Source organism: Rhinopithecus bieti, unplaced genomic scaffold (genome assembly GCF_001698545.2).
Source record: "Rhinopithecus bieti isolate Rb0 unplaced genomic scaffold, ASM169854v2 scaffold_3948, whole genome shotgun sequence".
NCBI classification, from domain to species: Eukaryota; Metazoa; Chordata; class Mammalia; order Primates; family Cercopithecidae; genus Rhinopithecus; species Rhinopithecus bieti.
This window is the reverse complement of record NW_016804646.1, coordinates 5,829,697-5,849,388: the sequence shown is the minus strand read 5'-3', so window position 1 is coordinate 5,849,388 and position 19,692 is coordinate 5,829,697. Positions and strand designations below refer to the sequence as shown.

The window sequence follows — 19,692 nt, the reverse complement described above, 5'->3', positions numbered from 1 at the left end:
GTGTATGTGTGCATGTGTGTATGTGCATGTGTATGTATGTGTGTTTGCATGTATATATATGCATGCATATGTGTATGCATTTGTGTGTACATGTATGTGCATATGTATGTGTATATGTTTGCATGTGCTTGCATGTGCCCTCCACAAGACTGTTTCTTGACAGAGGAAACTTATTTTGTCCATCTTTAAGTTATCAGACTTGGTGCCTGTCACATTACAGGAGTTCCTTAACCACTTGAGAAATTAATGAATAAAATGGTTTCCACTGATGATCTGATACACTTAGCTTTTAAAGAGGAACAACTTCCTTACTTCTAGTTTCCCTTAGAAGGGATCCTTCCCTAGACAAATTCCTGCCTCCCTGCACCTTACTTGCCCCAGGAGATGTTTTGACTACCATCTTCCAAGTCCTTGCTTAATTTCTCAAATTGTTTAGAAATGTAACTGTGAAGAATAGTATTTATTGAGGACTTTCTGGGGATCTTGATATTAAGTAAAAAATTAAATACATTCTTCTTTTCTCCAAAAGAATACAATGCAATTTAATTTAATCACACCAGAAGCATAATTCAGAACTTGAAGCAAATGTCTCATTTAACCAAAAACCAAGCTGAAGGATAATTCAAGATAAGAAACTGGCTCCTATTTTCAGGGTAAGAGTCCTGCTTTTCCTTTCCAGTGGCAGTCTTCCCAAAATAAGAGAAAAAAAGTAACTATTCAGAGCAGACAAGCACTGCAGGACAACCACTGCGCGGGTTATAAACACCTTTTAAATGAACATTCATTATATGGCGTGCCCTGCAAGGAATGCTCCTACCATTCCAAGATTTAAAGCCACCTAGAAATACAGCAACTTCACGATCATCAGAATGAGAAGTTTGTCCGTAGCCAGTCATCTTTAAAAGCCCAAAGTGTTTCCCAGTGCACACTTCATGTAACAGTTCACTCAGCATGTCCACGATGCCTGTAGTAAAAGCAAACATTGCAGAATTTCATCACGTGGTCAAAGCTGCAGAAGGAGGAAGAGACCTTGCATCAGGCTGTGTCATGCCTTGGTCACCTTTGACTATTCTGAAGAGGACAGAACTCTACGAAGGTCACTCTCTGTCTCTCAGATCCAAAACTACACATGCAGAGAACCTGGAGACACTTAGGGAGGCATGCCATGCCCTCGGGGCTCGTCACACAGGCATGGCTCTATGCTTCTCTCTGGGGCAGGTGTCAGGGCCAGCAGGCAGACTGATTGTCTAGCGGTAGCATTAGGGCAAGTCTTGAATGTGAATGTTCTCAAGGTCTGCTCCGATCCTATCTGTTCCCAAAGCTTCCTGACATTGTTCAGGCTCTCCCCACTGTGTGCAGAGGCAGCTCACACCCACAAGGCTCTGTGATTCATGTGCTGGACATTCTAGAGCCCTTGAAGGTGCCAGGACTTTTGGACTTGCATAACTTCATGAGGCTTAATGACACCCAATCCCAAGCCAGAAAGATAACCCTGACCTCTTTCTAGGATGATGTGGTTTGCCGTCTGAAGGGCACTGTCTTTCTAGGAGAAAAGAAATAGGACCTAGTAAGTTAAGGCATCAGACACTGAGTGCTGATGCTTTACCAAATAACAGCAATGTTAAGAAAAAGCCAGGAACTGGAGAGACTGGGGGCTGGAGGGAAATCTGCAGAAAAGGTGTCCTGGAAACTATGAAAGTGTTTGAAAAGGAAAAAAGGAGGCAGTCAGGGCAAACCCAACAGATAAGTCGCATCAAATAACACCTAGTACCTGGGTTGGGGATGATTAAGTCAGCGAGGGGTAGGACCATGGTCCTACGCAGGGTCCCTAATAGGTCTGACGCAACGGAGTTAGGGTAAAGACTAGAGTTACGAATCACAGTTCAATCCAATGTGTTAAGAAGCAAGGAGAGGGTTCCGCACGGTGACTCAATGCCTGTAATCTCAGCATTTTGGGAGGCCGAGACAAGCGGATCGCTTGGGGTCAAGAGTTCGAGATCAGCCTGGCCAACATGGTGAAACCCTGTCTTTACCAAAAATATAAAAAATTAGCCGAGTGTGATGGTTTGCACCTGTAGTCCCAGCTACTCGGGAGGCTGAGGCAGGAGAATCTCTTGAACCTGGGAGGTAGAGATTGCAGTGACCCGAGATCGTGCCACTGCACTCCAGCCTGGGCAACAGAGCGAGACTATCTCAAAAAAAAAAAAAAGAGCAAGGAGAGGAAAAATTAGGGGAAGGAGTGGTCAACTGGATGGTCAAGAAAGTCACGTCAGGTCCTGCTCACTGAGCAAACACTTGGGCACTTACTGGGTGCCCGGAACTGCTCTAGGCACTGGGGAAGTCAGCTGTGAACATGAGGCAAAGTTGCTGTCCTCTTAGAACTCCGTGTCCAATGGAGGAGGTAGTAACAGAAGTTCACAAGAGGTGAGTGCTTCACAGGAAAATGACACCAACAACTTTCCCAAACTTGTTCCATGGAACGGATCCAGGAACACTTTAATTTGCCGATGCTAACAAGTGTTTTAGGAGATGGGTCATTTGGAAAAAAACGAGATAAACCAATGCTTTTCCCTTTGGCCTTCTCCGAACATTTAATGTGCTAATGGACAGTGAGTGCTTTCAGAGAGGGGCCAGGGCATGGAAGCCCAGACCTTGCACTGCTAGGGATGTTAAAGAACTAGCGTTCCATAAAACAGTTTGGGAAATGCTGCTCTAAGTGATTATTGATGGAGTAAGTACACCTGCTTAGGTTTATTTCTTAAAATGTTATTCCATGTGGTCACGGTAAATATTTTCTACATCTAAACCTAGTCGGCCCCTCCTCTGGGAAATCTTCCACAGTGATAGCTGCCTCTTCTGACTCCCAAATGTTCCCAATGCACCCAACAGGCTCTCTCTCCTCCTACCTCAGCCCTGTAGGAATGTACTGACCGATGTACGCATTACTCCTGGGGCTGATGTTTTCCTCTCCGAACCACTCTGCCTCCTTGCCAGACATCTTTACATTCCCTGCAGCTCCTAACCTAGAGCCGTCATCTTGCAGGAGCCCCTAGAAGGACTGGACAGGTGGAATGGTGGGAGGCTAGAAGGAGAGCCTGGGAAGGAGACCACTGGTCCAGCCCCAGGGAGGTCACCCACAGAGGGCACCCAGGGGAGTTAAGTGCCTGCGGAGTTCTGGAAATAAAATGACTTACCTGGACTCTAGAGGAAATGTCCTCATCAATAAATACCCACTGTTGATTGACTGAAATGTGGTCTCGGCCTCACTGTCAATAGCAATGAAAAGCTACACATAGGGTTTACCCAGACAATTCAGGCTGGCAACCTGTTGGTTCTATTTTAATAATTTCTCTTTTTGACACGATGCATTTTCTATTTCTGTTTCTCCCAGCTCTTCTTCAGTCTCTCATATGTCATTCTTCCCACTCTTCTGTTTTATATTCCCGTGACTATTCCATAATAAAGAACACATGTTTATTGTACTAACTAATATGCTTATTGAAGAGTTTTGTGTTTCCTCTTCTCAATATTAAAAGTGGATATGCAAAAGATATTTATATTCTTTCCTAAATAGAATAAAAACCTCTAAATTATACTTCTTGCTTGTACCTAAATATAATCTTCAAGTAATTTTTCATGCTTTGGCAAGTGGCTCTCAGCTGAGAGTGATTTAACAATCCCCTCTCCTCTGGGACATTCGTCAATGTCTGGAGACATTTTTCATTGTCACGATTTGAGAGGGGGATGCTACTAATTAAGGGTAGGAGCCCGAGATGCTGTTAAACATCCTACAATGCACAGAACAATCCCATGACAAAGAACGATCCAGTCCCAAGTGTCACCACAGCTGAGGTTGAGAAATCTGTCTTATGGCCATGACAGTGAGAAAAATAAACCAGGTGGCAAATACTACCTTTAGGGCAGAATTTAGACACATAATTGCTCAGGCTGGGTTACATCCTGGTCCCACCATCTACTACTTGTGAGACTTTGGACATGCTATTTAACCTGCTGTGCCTCGGTTTCCTCATCTGTCATAGTTGTTATTAGGTTTAAATAAGCTCACATGTAGAAGGAACTTCACGGAGTGCTGGGAACACTACATGCAGTCTGACTGTCTTTTCCTTTATGCTGACGGAGTGCGTGAATGTTAATAGGGAAACTGACCTGGAGCTTACATGTTGTTTCGAGTAAAGACAAAATTACATAGCTTGTTAAGGGGTAAATATCTTGCTTATATTATCCAAGATTCTATATTTTAAACTCCAGAAACTCCTCAAATATATGCCAGAATTACTGCTGATATTGATTCCTTTTCTGAAGCCCTAAGATTTCCTTGTTGAAATTCATGATGCAGTAAGCCTTTGGGACAGATTACGTGTATTAATTCTAAAGAACATCTGGATATAACAGAAATGCTTAATAACGCAGGTTTTAAAATGATTCTAGTTTGGTAATTATAGAGGAATTAAAAAACACACACATTAATTGGCCTCAGTCTTTTCTGCATAAATAGCACATTGCAACACTGTGCATCGGACTTGCAGAAACATACAAAAAAGCTTTTCTATAGGACTGCAAACGTTTTCAGCAGGCATTCATTCACCATCTCAACACATCTTCTTGTCATGCCCACCCCCTCCTACAATTCTTTCAGTATTCAAAGCTCAGGCTAATGAGACCAACTTCAAGGGCTCAAACCACATGGCTGGTGTGATGGTCAGTTTTATGAGTCTACTGGCTAGAGTACAGACCCAGTTATCTAATCAAATACTAGGTGTTGCTGGGAAGGCATTTGGTAGATGTGGTCATACACACACACACACATTGTTTCTTAAGGGAATGACTGATTCTGCTGCCCACACCGGCTCCTTGTTGATGACAATGGCAGACCACGCTGCCTGGGGTTATGGCTGTGGGCATGTGATATGGTTTGGCTCCGTGTCCCCACCCAAATCTCATGTGGAACTGTAATCCCCAATGTTGGGGAAGGGGCTGGTGGGAGGTGACTAGACCATGGGGTGGATTTCCCCCTTGCTCTTCTCGTGACAGCAAGTGAGTTCTCATGAGATCTGGTTATTTAAAAGTGTGCACTATCTCCCTTTCACTCTCTCCTCCAGCCATGTAAAGATGTGTCTGCTTCCCCTTCGTCTTCCGCCATGACTGCAAGTTTCCTGAGGCCTCCCCAGCCATGCTTCCTGTACTGTGAGTCGATTAAATCCCTTTTCTTCATAAATTACCCAGTCTCAGGTAGTTCTTCACAGCAGTGTGAGAATAGACTAAAGCAGCTTGACATCAATGCTGTGTAAAGACTCTGCCTCCTGCCCCCCGAGAACACCGGCTTGTTCCCTAAAAGGCTCCCAGAGGCACAAACTCCCTCAACACTGCCAGGGCAACGGGGAAGGAGAAAGGGAAAGGAAGGGCACTAAGGAGGGCTTCTAAGGGCCTAACTTTGCATTGCGATGAATGTGGACAGAAGGGGGAAGGAAGAAATGAGGACAGACAGCAAAAGGAAAAACTAGAAATTCTGTGTTCATCCTTCAGCCAGGTCCCCATGAGAAAAACGTCAAATTGTACATGACTTCTATGAGAAAATCACAGCAGAATAATGCTAATGAGTGAACACTTACCTATTTATGACTCATGGAGAAAGCATTCGATAAGTGTTAACTAATATTTCACATTAAGGCCTGTGTGCCAGATACTATAGGAAGGGATGCACAGTAAATGATGGGGTGCGCTGTCTGAATTCAGAGTTTTATCTTAAATTGTATGCCATTTTATCTCCAAATAACCACAGTGCAATCTTAATTATCTATGAGAAGGCCTGCACTGTCTTTGGCTCCTTCTATTTCCACCCAGTATCTAACCAGAGCTGGTCTGGACCGGGGAAAAACAGTGTGTGTGCTCGGGCATAACCAGAGGCAGCGTAATCTCATTTTTTGATTGCTCAGGATTACTCTGGAGAGAATTATCAGCACCTCTTCTTTTCTTCAATAATCATATTTACTACATTGACGAGGGACACCATAGGTCCCTCCTCTGCTCTTTGTAAAGAATCGGGGACAAACAAGTGACATATTGGAATTCAAATGAGGCTCCATCTGTTCCTGGAGCCATACAGTCCATGTGTTACACTGCCCTCGCAGGATGGCTCTTGTCTCTTGAGAAGGTTATTCTATTTGGCCACAATTTCTGATCCATCCAAACTCATAAATACAGAGACCTTCTATTGCCTCATTTTAGAATGGCAGATCCCAATCACACTTTGCATTTTGGCTGGAGCTAAAACAACACACTTCAGCCTGGGGTCACTGCAAAGCTGGGCCAGCCTGTGATCCTTTCCATCGGAACAACAGGGAGAACTGCAGCTTCCTGCAAATGCATCATTTTGCTCTCTAGCCTGCCACCACAATTACAGCTCAGCCAAGGAAGTCATCATGAGCCACACAGTGTTGCAAAGGAAACCTTGTCCCATTGATCAACTCAGGTTCCTCTGCAATATTGATCCTCCAGGTCCTTTCTGGAGAAAATGAGCTGGCAGGGGAGTGGGGATTGGAGGCTGTTCAAGAGAGACTTAATTCTGCACATACTCAGATAAGGTGAAGGTTAAGAAGCCATTAATGAAAAATGACAATTTTCTCTGGGACTGGATTAATGAGCTCTACAGTCCCAAGAGGGAGGTTAAAGTACCAGAAAAAAAGGAAATTACAGGAACCGATTTATCTTTTTTTTCAGTCTTATTTTATTCAAAGAGCACTTCAGGTTAAAATAGAACCTAGAAGTAAGAAAGTCATTTGTAAAACCAGGAGAAATGATTTTCTGTTTCTTTAATTAGTTACTTCTGGTTTTCAAGGCTGTCATCCAAATTTCCCCACCATGAACTCTACCTGCGATGTACCAGGAACTCCACTGCAATACAGAGCCTCTGTCTTCTGCAGCAGGGCTTCTCAACTCTAACAAGTTGCATCACTACAATTTGTTACAATGCAGATTCCTAGATCTGAAGGGAGGGGCCTGAGATTCCCCATTTGTAGCAACTCCAAGGTGATGCTGAGGCTGACTTGAAAAGATAGGGGTAGGTAAATTACTGTGGCCCAACTAGGGCCAGGTCCTGCTCTCAGCTCTTTAGATACATTGGCTCTCTTCATTCTCTAACTAGTGTAAGAGGAAGAGGAAGTCCCATTTCACAGACAATTAACTATACTTTGACAACCATTCACCTGTAATTCTTTTCCCATTTCCAATGTTCTTGGATATGCCAATGTTCACATTAGATGTGTGAACTTTGATATGCCAAGTAGGATGCCAGTAAGAAAGATGCTTACTAAATGCCAGGATAAGCCATTTTAGACTTATCAACGTGTTCCTCCTCCAGAAAGTCTACCTGAGCCAGGAACCTGGACAAGGTGGCTGTCATATATACACCCAATACACACTCCTGCATGCCTATATGTCAGGCTGTAGGTACTGGTTATCTATTCCTCATAACCAAAATATGATGGCTCAAAATGACAAAAACACTTATTATCTCCAACAGTTTCTGAAGGTGGAGAATTCAGGACTGACATGGCTGAGCGGTTCTGGCTTGGGGTCTCTTGGAATGTTGCAGTCAAGATGTCAGCTGGGCTTGCCTGAGGCTGGCAAGGTGGTGCTGGCTATTGGCTGTAGATCTCAGTTCCTCTTCTCATGGGCCCATCTGAGGGATGCTTGAATGTCATGGTGGTTGGCTTCCTCTGGGATGACAGAGGACAGAGAAAAAGAGAGAGGAAACCAGGCAGAAGCTATGGCCTCACCTCGAAAGTTACAAAGCACCATTTATGTCACTTAGTTGAAGAGAAGAGAGTCACTAGCCTGCACTTAAGAGTTAGGGAAATGGGGTTTCACTTTTTTCAGGGAAGATTGTCAAAGACATATTTAAAAATTATCATCTACAGCAGACTGTATTTTCCAAAGATGGCTACAACAATATTGTATATCCCCCAGGCTCTTCTAGAACATAAGTCATTCCCCCATCAAGAGGTAAAATGGAATTTCCCCTTTCTTGATCTAAGAGGGCTACTAACTTGCTTGTAACCAGGATAATGTGGCAGAAAAAATGCATGACTCTCAAGGCCACGTCATAATCTTATGATCCGTGAATGGGGACACTGACTTTTGGAGTCCTAAACTACCAGCTAAGAAATGCTACTCCCTTGAAGCTGTCTGCCAGGGGGAAGCCTGGGCTACATGGACAGGCTGCTCCAGTTGACAGCTCCAGTTGAGGTCCCAGCCAACAGCCAACATCAACCCCTAGGTCTGTGAGTAAAGACACCAGCCCTTGATTTCTATCCCCTACTCTGGAGTCTCCCCACTGGGAACCAGGCATCCTGGAGAAGAGCCTTGCTGTTCCCACTGGGCTCTGTTCAGAATCCTGACCCAGTGAATCCACTGGCACAATGAAATGGTTATTTTAAGCCTGTAAGTCATGGGGTCATTTGTTACTCAGCATTTAATAACTGGAATATATCCTGCATTTATCATTGTCTGTTGTAGTCTCTCTCTCCCATTAGGTTGTCAGATTGTAAGTCTTCTAGGGCCTAGGGCTATGTCTTACTCATTGCTATAAAGCCAGCACCCAGCATAATGCTTAGTATGTAACCCGTACTCAACAAGTGTTCACTAAATGAATAATGAATCAATAAAAGTGCTTGGAATTTTGCGGGAGTTTTCTTTTTCTTTTCTTTTTTTTGGGGGGGGGGAGACTCTTGTCCCTCAGGCGGGAGTGCAATGGCGTGATCTCAGTTCACTGCAGCCTCCACCTCCTGGGTTCAAGCTATTTTCCTGCCTCAGCCTCCCGAGAAGCTGGGATTACAGGCGCCTGCCACCAAGCCCAGCTAATTTTTGTATTTTTGTATTTTTATAGAGACAGGGGTTTCACCATGTTGACCAGGCTGGTCTCAAACTCCTGGCCTCAAGTGATCTGCCCGCCTCAACCTCCCAAAGTGCTGGGATTACAGGCGTGAGCCACAGCGCCCAGCTGGGAGAGTTTTCTTTGTCTAGAATTTATGAGACCCCACTGGTTTGAAGTCCTCCAGCTGAGTTATCACCATCTACCTGTCCAGATCAGTATTACATGTCATGTCTCCACCCCTTGTAGAGTTTTTGTTTGTTGGCTGGTTTTAGTTTCCCCCTGCCCTGTGTTTAACCTTCTAAATTCACATTGAAAGCATTCAATCAGGGACTCTTTATGATGCTACACAAAGACTTGCATACCATTAACATAAATAAACAGTAGTAATAATCATAAAAATGGTTGTGACCTTGAAGCCGAAGACACTCATCATTAATGCTGATTCTAGGTTGTTAAATGTTTAATAACAATTTCAGACTCTTGAGTTGACTTGACCTTCTCAAGACTAAACACAAACTCAGGAATGTGTGTTTTAAAAAACTTAAATTTTTCTCAGTTGCATTTGGAGAAGATGAATGTATCTAAACTTCTCATTAGTAAATGTACATAAAAGGGATTTGTGTGTTTATTAATAATTTTGTCTTTCTATATAAAGATAGAGTATAGGTTAAACATGTCTGAAATTTGAGGAGATGATCTCTAAGTTGGTATGAATACATTTTCAATCACTGCATTCTGAAAATGTCTTTCAAACTGAACCACTGCCTTATTATTTTACTGGATTTAACAGTGATGCATGTCTCCAATTTAATACTCACATAACCAATGTTATCACCAGCTCCAACCTTAAAGGTAAATACTTCAGTTACTACTTAGTCCCACTTCCAAAATTCTCCCTTTCCAGCTATATTTATCCTTCAGCTGAAGACAATTATCTAGAAACAGCACTGGATTCTTATTATCTCATGATGAAGTTTAACTCTCCCAAATTTTACAAATGTTAATTAAATCTTAAAAGGCAAACAAAATATCAGTCAAAATTGATGTACGGTTGTTTGTCATCAGCAGCTGTTAAAAAAAAAAAGTCCCCCAAATTCACAGAATATGAGTGCTACAGTGCCAAGCAGAGAGGATACAGACCATGACGGGGCTGATCAAAGAGGCAGGAGCTTTTCCCCCAGAAAGAAACACATATATTCAGTGAAGCAAAGCTTTGAATAGTTCTTTATTCCCTTTTGTAATGATTACAGAGTCAGCTATAAGAATAATTTCAACTGTGGTTAAGAAAAAAGAGTCACCTCCAAATTAGAATGATCAGCAATTTTTACAATAAACCGGGTATGAACAACGACATGACGGTGTTGATGAAAAGGCACTGGACAGAAACCAGGAAGGAAGCCGGCCTCAGCCCTCACCACTGGGGACTGGGCAGAGGAGTCTGAGTGTCGATCTGCGGGCACTTTGTGCTGGAAGGGATGTTTGGGAAGCACAGCAACGCCCGCCAGTTTGCTCAGAGTCAAAACACATCACGATTCTCTGGCACGACTGAACATAAAATGCGTATCTTCTACCTCTCGTCCACCTGATCTCCCTCCTGGCTGCCCCACTAGACAGTGGGCATGCACATCCCACTGACCAGAGGGCCTTGTGCCAAGCCACTCTCCAGGCATGGTCAAAGAAACTCAAGCAGGGGAGCCAAATGGTGAGAACCAACCCAAAGAGAACACGGGGCAGTTGTAAGGCTCCTTTCTCCTCTATGTCCTGTGGCGGAGGTTAGAGTGTTCCTTTCCTGCACTGCTGCTGAACAATAACTCAGGCACTACCAAGAATGACCAAGAGGGACACTCAAAGGTCAAAAGCCTGAAAGAGCAGCTCTCCCCAGCCAGAGAGAGCAGAGGCACATTTACAGCACATCTCATGGGGAAACTTAAAATCCACTTACTTGGTTTCTACTCAAGATGTCGCCAATTACCATGGAACATCAACTAGATAAATACCTAGTTTTAAAGCAAGAAGCAATTGCACTTTCGGGTGGGGGGGGGTAAGCAGTAGACAATTTCCCACTGGAAGATCACAAAATATCAAAACACCAAGTTGAAGGGAAATCAATTCTAAGAAACAGATCAGAAGAAAAAAGCCACAGAAAGGGTTCTTGAAATTACAATAATAATAATAATAACAACAACAACAAACATGCCAACATAAAACCTTTTATTCTTTTTTGATCTTCTTTTCACAGTTGTTTCTTCTAAAACAGGAAATTAAAATAGTTCTTCCAGATTTCCAGTTCTGGGATAAGATTGAGTAGGCACACTTCTTCCTATTGCAAAAAGCACAACTAAAAACCCTGGACACTACATGTAAAACAAACATAAGAGACTCTGAAAGGTGGAGAGAAGAAGGCAGACCAGCTAGGGAACACCTCGGGATCTGAGGAACATCATGGTGGAGAACTCTTTGTACTCGTATGTTTTTTCATGCCAGTGGGATGTAGACAAAAAAAGCTCCAAGAAAAGCCAGCTCTCTCTAGCTAAAGGATCAGGAAAGTGGCAGCCTAGCAAGACCGAAAACCTCTAGACAGTAACTGCCCTACACCAATCGAACTCATGGAAAAACTGTGGCCCTACCCCAACCCCCATCAGCAAAGATTGGGGTGGAGGCTGTAATCTCACATCTTCTACCTGCTGGGTGACTGATGTCAGAGAAGGCTAAGTGGGGAGTTGGAACCTCCATCATCCTCCAGTGATAATGAGACCACCCTTTCCTCAATGTAACAAAGCACTCCATCCCCTCCCAGCCAGCACAGCGTCCTGGAGGACCTGGTGGGAAATCTGAACTCCCACCTTTGCCCAGCAGTAATGAGATGCCCTTCTCCGATCCAAGTGTCACTGGAGGCAGAGTGGGGAACCTGGACTTCTACTCTTACCTGGCAATAACAAGGTGGCATCCCTTGACCCAGTGACACAATGGCAGAAAAAATCTGTTAAAACAAGTTTAAGTAAGACCCACAGTCTAATAACATAATTCCCCAAATGTCCAAGATACAACTGAAAAATCACTTGACATGCCAAGGACCAGGAAAATCACAACTTGAAAGAAAAAAAGACAACTGACACATGCCAACCCTGGGATGACACAGATATGGAAGACATTTAAGAAGAATTTTCAAACGGCCATCATAAAATTGTTTCAATAAGCCATTATAAAGAACTTGAAACAAATTTAAAAAAAAAATCTTGACAGACAAAAAAAGATTTTCGAAAAAAGAACCAAATGGAAAAAGTAATTGGTCAAAATAAGAAACTCAATGGATGAGCTCAGCAGAAGAGTGAAGGAGACAGAGGAAAGAACCAGTGAACTCACAGGCAGAACAATAGAAATTAGACCATCTGGACAACAGAGAAAATAGGCTGAAAAAAAGTCCTTTCAGTTATCTAATGGAATATTCCACGCAATTCCTGGTTTCCTTGAAAGTATAAAGCTACTGGCTAGGGCCTTTTTCCAATGCAGATAGGAATTTAAGAGTCTTGTGTTTCTACCAAATCTTTGTAGACAGTGTTATCTCTCTTTTGCGAAGAAGTGATTCCAGACAATCCTCTGGAAGTAAAATTGCTAAATGTCTTTAACTGCTTAAAAGTAGTAATGAAATCAGCCATTGAAGATATAAGAGTTCCTCTCACTCCTAACTGCTCTTTTTGTATCCGTCTTCTCTCCAGTGAGTGCCAGTGCCCTGCCTAACACAAAGGCAGGAGCCATGAGAAAACAAAACTCCTGGGTTACGTGATCAGTCTCTAGGCTTTTTGGGGTACCAATTGCCATGCAGTGCACTGAGCCATGCTGTAAAGATGCTATAAAGCTGGGTGAACACATTTAGTAAGAAGATAAAACAAGTATAGTGCAAGGAATGTATGCTTTCAACAAATACTGATCAGTGCCTGCAAGGTACAAAGCACTGCTCTCTACAGTTGGAGCCCTAGACTGAGATCCCTCCAATAGGCTCCACTTCCAATGAAGTAGCGACCTGCGGAGGCAGAGAGAGATGACAGTAAACAACCACCATAAAAAGTGAATGAGTTAGTATGTTAGAAAGTGATATTCCTTTGATAACAGATGGAAAAGTAGAATAGTAGAAGGGAAATGGGGATGGAGTGGAGGTTGGATATGGGGCAAAGAAGATGAATTCACTGAGAACAAGATACAGTGACCCAGTGTTGGGGAAAAGAAAGTCCTAGAGGAGGAATTGCAAGGGAGAGAGGGATTCTGAGCAGCAGGTTGAGTGGGTGGGGACAGGAGTGTGGCCCCAGCCAGGAGTGGAAAACAGCCTGAAGCTTGAGTAGGAGCCCAAGGCTTAGCAAGATGGATGCAGATCATTCAAGGCATGCCCTGAAGACCTTTATCTTAGATATTCTTATGAGAGGTAGAATGATGAGAGCTGAGAGTGATGGTAATAACCCTTTCCCAGGCTTTATTAGTAATATTTCCCCCACCTCACAATCCTGTTAAGTCTTGTTCAAAACAAGGCTAGGCTGAGTTCCAATTCTAATAAGAAAAAAACTGAACTGTCAGAAAAAGAGATTTTCTGAAAAGCAAGTATATATTTTACATTTCAGTCTCCTTTTTTATATGAACGTTAGCTACCAAGACAAGCACTGTGTTACTAAAAGTAAGCTACTCAGTATTCCGAGACTCTCTCCAGATGTGCCCTCTGTGGAACTGCCCTAACAAGGGGCTCTTGTACATTTATCATCTTTCTGGCTTTGGCAAGACCTCCCTTTTGTTCCCACCTCAAGGGCTTCTTGTTCTTAACAGCTCAATGAAACTCACGTACACACTTACGTATACAAATGCACACACACAGCCGCCCCCCCCAACATCTGCAGGTTTAAGGGCTTTTTTTTTTGTCCATGATGTTCACAAAGTTTAAAACAAAACCCAATAAAGCATAAGATAACCACTGTCTCCTTAGGTCAAATTTGAATTCACTTAAAACAACAATAACAAAAAAATGCTTGCAATGAACAACTTGGTTAAAAAAAGGTAACTATCATTCATTACTCAGATCTTCAAGATTCACAGCAACAGAAAAACAATTAAGAAAAAAGAAATGCAAAAGAAGTCTATGTGTTCAAAAGAAAACTATTTGGTGCTGATTTATTTAAATAAAAAATGCTTTCCCAAGTATTTACATAAGGCACAATAAAATTTGATTTGAAGTCTATCAATTCATAATTTGTAACAATTCAAGCAGAAGGCCAGGATGAAATGCACAGCTGCCTAACAGGAAAAAAATCATTAATAATCAGGTCAAACAATGTAACCAGAACTACCATTGGGGAACACAAGCAAACCCACACCAGAAAGAGTCCCCAGAATGGTAATCATGACCTTGTGTTAATTACTGGGGGAAAAAAAAACGCACATCAAACAGGAAAAGCTTTCAAGGAAACAAAAGTGTAAACCAAATCAAAGAAGCTGGGTTGCCCATAAATCAGCTTGAAACCTGGTGATAAGTAGGCAGATATCACTTTGGTGCCAGAATGAGGCATTCCTCATCAAAGTGGAACTTTGATGAATGACATGAGTTCTCCCACTCCAGCACCCTCTGGAGAAGAGCTGAGCAGAAAGCCACCATCAGGAATCCCAAAGGCTTGCCTGGAGGTGATGGCTGCTTTCTTCTCTACTGGCTTGAATTAATCCATGGGCACCTATCAATTTCACCAACAGCTGTGACACTGTACCTACCATGGGGCTGGATAAAAGGGCTTCATTACCACTCCTCTATGAGGAAAGCCTTGCCAAGCCACTAGAAAATTTTTTGCAAATTTAGCTGTAAAATACGTTGATGGTTCTAACAAAGACAGAAAGAGAAGGGAACTTTTCTGTTCCCTTTGTTGCTGAATTTGATACTCTGTTCCACAGCCTTGGGCATAATGAGGAGTTGGGACCAGTAGAACAAGGGGACTCTGAAAGCACAGACCAGGAGAGACCCGAACTGAGCATATTCATAGCAAGACTCCATGTCAGACCCTAATGGGCTCCTTGAGGGTCAGAGAGGCAAAGCCTTGGATTTTCCCATGGAGATACAAGCCCCCAAAGAGCAGGGAATGGGTCCTTATTTGTCTGTCCAGCTTTCGGAACAGTATGCACCTTAAGCAGGTGTTCAACCAATGTTTATTGAATAAATGAAGTCAATCAAGGCATAAATAGATGATTGGTCAGAGACCAGGCAGGATGTGATGAAGAACAGAAATATCAGGAGGTGAAACAGGGTACGTGGTATGCTCACACCCCAGCAACATAGATAGCCAAGACCCCTGTGTTTTGTTTTGTTTTGTTTTGTTTTGTTTTGACTAAAATAGTTGCAACAGAGGTTACTTTTGGATTTTTAATGAAGAGTATGGTTTAGACACTTAGGAATGTCTTTGTTTAAAAAAAAGTTTTTTTAAGTGCACTGTAAAAGAGTCTAATCTCATAACAATTCTCCCTTTTTGGAGACCCAGGATTCAGTGTGGGTTCTGTCCAGAGCTCAGAGATCCAGTTAAAAGATAGGAAGTCCCTATCTAAATAAAACTGGTCTCCTTATACAATCCTATGATAGATTTCTATAATTTTATGTTTGATTTGGCATCCATCTTTAATTTCCCTCTAGTACCACCAGACTTTTTCTCTCTGTACTTTATAATGTAAATTTTGCTATTTGATTTTCACGTTAGTTGTTTCCTTCAATATGCAAATTTAAGGCTATTTAGCTGACCACTGCCTAGGAGTGTGAAACAGATTATCAAGAATCTGAAAGTCTAAGATAGGAGAAAACAAAAAAGGTTTTTATGAATCTATAAGATGTACTCCTATCGGCATGCCTAATACGTCTATGTATTTATGTGTTGTGTATACAATGTTTCACTACTGAAAATATATAAAGGGCTCCAATTAATCAGTTTAAGAAAATTAAAGCACTTGAATCAAATACTTTATCAGGAAAAAGGAAGAGACTAGTCAAATGCTTTTCAAGTTTATGTAACTTAAGTAATATGTTTAATAAATAAGCTAGCTTTAAAATTATTGGTAAAGTAGTATTAGAAATGTCTTAAAATTGCCAGCACCTATTTTGTTTGCATTTATTAATCAAGCAATTTCATACTTATCCCTGCCAAAAACTATAAGGTATCAAAAATTTGGCATAGGGGTTACAAAACTATAAACCCAGCCCAAATCAGAATGATCTTTCCTTGTGTAATCTTTAATAAATAAAACATTAATATTGGTTAAACAGAAATAGCTACATCTTAAATTTAGTAAGATTACCATAACTTATAATATTGTGGCTTTAGGCAGTCTAGCCCACAGGCAGTAAAATTTGTTGTCATCTTTGTTTCAAAACTAAACTATAAACTAGTTCCTCCAAAAGTTAATTTGGCCTATGCCCAGGAATGAGCAAGGACAGCTTGGACGTAAAAAGCAAGATGCAGTCAGTTAGGTCAAATCTTTTTCACTGTCTCAGTTATAATTTTGCAACAGTGGTTCCATAACTTTAAATGATGACTATCACAGTTTCCATAAATAATCTAGGTAAAGAAAATAAAATACTTAGGTAAATGTAAGAGAATAAATACTTGTAGACAAACTCATCATAATTTAGAATCTAAAGTTATACTAAATTAAATAATAGATATTTCATTATTTGGGTATTTACCAATAAAATATATTTGCAGGGAAACATTATCTCTAAAACAAAGGGTGCCCTTTTAAAAAAGAAGATGAACAATTTTTTGTCTAATTCAAAGCTTATTTAAAAGTCATGTATAAAACAAGGTAAAAGGAACGAGAAAATAAAATAGATACAAAGAAAGTTATAAAATAAAGAGATTTCTTTCACAAGAAAGCTTAAAAAGAAATAATTTCATGTGAGAAAAAAATCTTGTATGGTAAATTTAGTCCTAGAGTAAAATGACTGGTTATTTAAGAAAGAGGGATGTTCAGGACAAACTAGAAAGTCCAAGCATGTCATGAATAGTCTATGTGAGTCACAAAAAGAGGATTTATTTAAAAAAAAAAAAAAAAACTTTTATATGATCAAGTTGTCATACTAAGTTTGGTTTACTTAGGAAAAAACTGAAATTACTTTTTTTTAATTAAGGTTATTATATCCGTGTATCTCTCTGTATGTACTTTTAAAGTACTTGTGACACTGAGTTACAGGGCTTTGAGTCCTGGGTCTAAAAAGGACACCAAATCCTACTACATTTTAAACACTGACAGCAATTAAAGCCCCATCTTCAGGTCCCATAGAAGATGCCAATCAAAATAAACTACATTCCTGAGACACAGGGCCAGAGATTAAAGCCATTTCAACTCAAGGCCCAGAGACTATCGTGCAAGAGGTGAGTGCATGAGATTGTAAAGACCGATTCTGAAAGATAAAATAAGTTCAGTTTCTCTATAAACTAATCATTAATGTTGCAGGGCACACTGAAGCAAGACTAAAATATGGGCCCCTGTGTCAAATTAACAGTTTCCTTGAAGCATTAACTGACTCCTCAATAAACGTTATAAAGCTTATAAAAGGCTTATGGAAGCTGTATCTTATGGTCAAGATTAAAATTTTATAGATTGCTTACAAAATTTTGAAAACAAATTTAATTGACTTTGTGCTATTTTTATTAGGGCTTATTGTTTGGAACATTAAGTCTCCTCTCTTAAAGAATGAAGATGTTTGCCTTCTTTGAAAACTTTGAGTTATCACTTTGGTTAAATGAATGACCCTATTTGATGACATCAAAAGTATTAAACCTTTGATATTTGACAAACTTTCCAAAATCAAATTATAAATTATGTCTTTTTCTTACCTAATTAATCCTTTAAGACATTAGATTCCCTAGAGTCCAAAAGTGACATAATTTGGCTTATTTGGTATAAAAATTATACAGGAAACATTGTCAAATATGAAATGATGCTTGGTTTTCTTTAGGTTGTATTTGTATAAATGTTATTGGTATGTGTTCCAAAATCAGGGTAAACTCCTGTAATTCTAATATGACTTAATGTACATTATCAGTAATAATTATAATTTTTATGTTAAATTGTTGTGTACCACAAGGTAACAAATTTCCTTGTCAATTGTGTCTTTCCCTATGGCTACCTAAAACCTTTTGTCTTCTATGGACAATTGTCTTGTTTTGGTCCTCCTTAGAAGGTGGTTTTATAATCAGCTATAGAACTCTAACAGGTGTTCTTAAATGCAGGTTTCTGATAACTAACTTATAACAATACAGTTATTTGCATAAGTGTAGTAAGAATCAATTTTCACTTGTAACAGGCCACAGTCAGAGAAACTGTTTATTTTACCAAGACTTTGACTGAAATGGTGTGCTCTCCTTTAAGGAATCAAACTTGACTTATGAAGCCAATAAAAACCACTTGGAAAAAAGTGGCCTCATACCTTTGTCTATGCAGGCCCTGCACAGGGTTCCTGACCTGTGGTAGGTAAACAGTGTCACTTTCTGACAAGTCCAGGAGCCTCAAGTTTATCTTGGAACCTCAAGAGGAGAGGATCACCAAACTCATAGGTATTTGATGGCACAAATCCATGGCTGGGCTTGGCTTTAAAAAAGTCTTATCTGAGATTCCTCCTATGGAACACAGTTCCACCAAAGCCAATTTAAAAGCCTATGTAAAAATGATTATTCTTGCTGCACTGTATATAAATCATTAGGCCAAGTATAATAAAGCAAACCAGTCCTACCATGATTTCTCTTTAGTAAAAATGGGAAACGGAAGAGAGAATAATTATGTTTCAAAACTGTAGTACACCTGCTGTTAGATTCTAGTCTTATCTAATGTTTTTCAATTTTTATTATTTTCTACAATTTGGACTGAATTCTAAGTTTTCTGGGCTACAAGTCTTAAAATAATGTTTTCAATTTTTTGTTCCTTCCTTTTTTTCCCAATTTTTCCTAATTTGGAGTCACTGAAAACTAAGCTGTGCTTCTGTAAAGCCCTGTGAACTGAAGCCAGATAACTTAAACTTCAGAAGAAAATAAAAGCAACCTATTGACATACATAAGCCACTTTCATACCTGCCTACTGATGTATGGGCTTCAGAGTAATGTGGCCTATATTGATTTTTCCAGGATTGTTCTTTTGCTTGCTGTTGTTTATCTTCCTTCCTCTATTTTCTCTTCATAGAACAACTTTATAAAAATGAGCTTTCCTAATAACTCAGAACCTACCCGTGTAGGAATAAGTCATCCTAGTAATGAGAGATTAGACAAAACCTGGGAACAGAGACTCATCTTCTTCTAAAATGCTTTCTCCAAAATTTTTTTTTAATTTTGGGGAACGTGAAAGGAAAATATCTTAGGCCCCAAAATCACTTAAAAGAAAATTCAAGCTGGGAACTGCTTAGGGCAAACCTGCCACCCATTCTATTCAGTCATCCCTCTGCTCACTGAGATAAATGCCTGTCTGACTGCCTCCTTTGGAGAGGCTAATCAGAAACTCAAAAGAATGCAACCATTTATCTCTCACCTACCTGTGACCTGGAAGCCCTCTCCTTCCTTTGAGTTGTCCTACCTTTCCAGACCAAACCAATGTTCATGTTACATACGTTGATTGATGTCTCATGTCTCCCTAAAATGTATAAAACCAAGCTGTACTTTGACCACCAAGGCACATGTTGTCGGGACCTCCTGAGGCTGTGTCACAGGCACGCGTCCTCAACCTTGGCAAAATAAGCTTTCTAAATTTACTGAGGCCTGTCTCAAATTTTGGGGGTTTCAGAAGCCTATTGCTCCTAGGCT

At 40.8% G+C, this 19,692-nt stretch overlaps 1 protein-coding gene across 4 annotated transcripts in view; it reads right to left on the bottom strand.

Moving 5' to 3' along the window:
- AGPAT4 (1-acylglycerol-3-phosphate O-acyltransferase 4) overlaps window positions 1-19,692 on the bottom strand; it is a 173,432-nt gene that overhangs the window by 61,391 nt on the left and 92,349 nt on the right. The window lies entirely within an intron of this gene.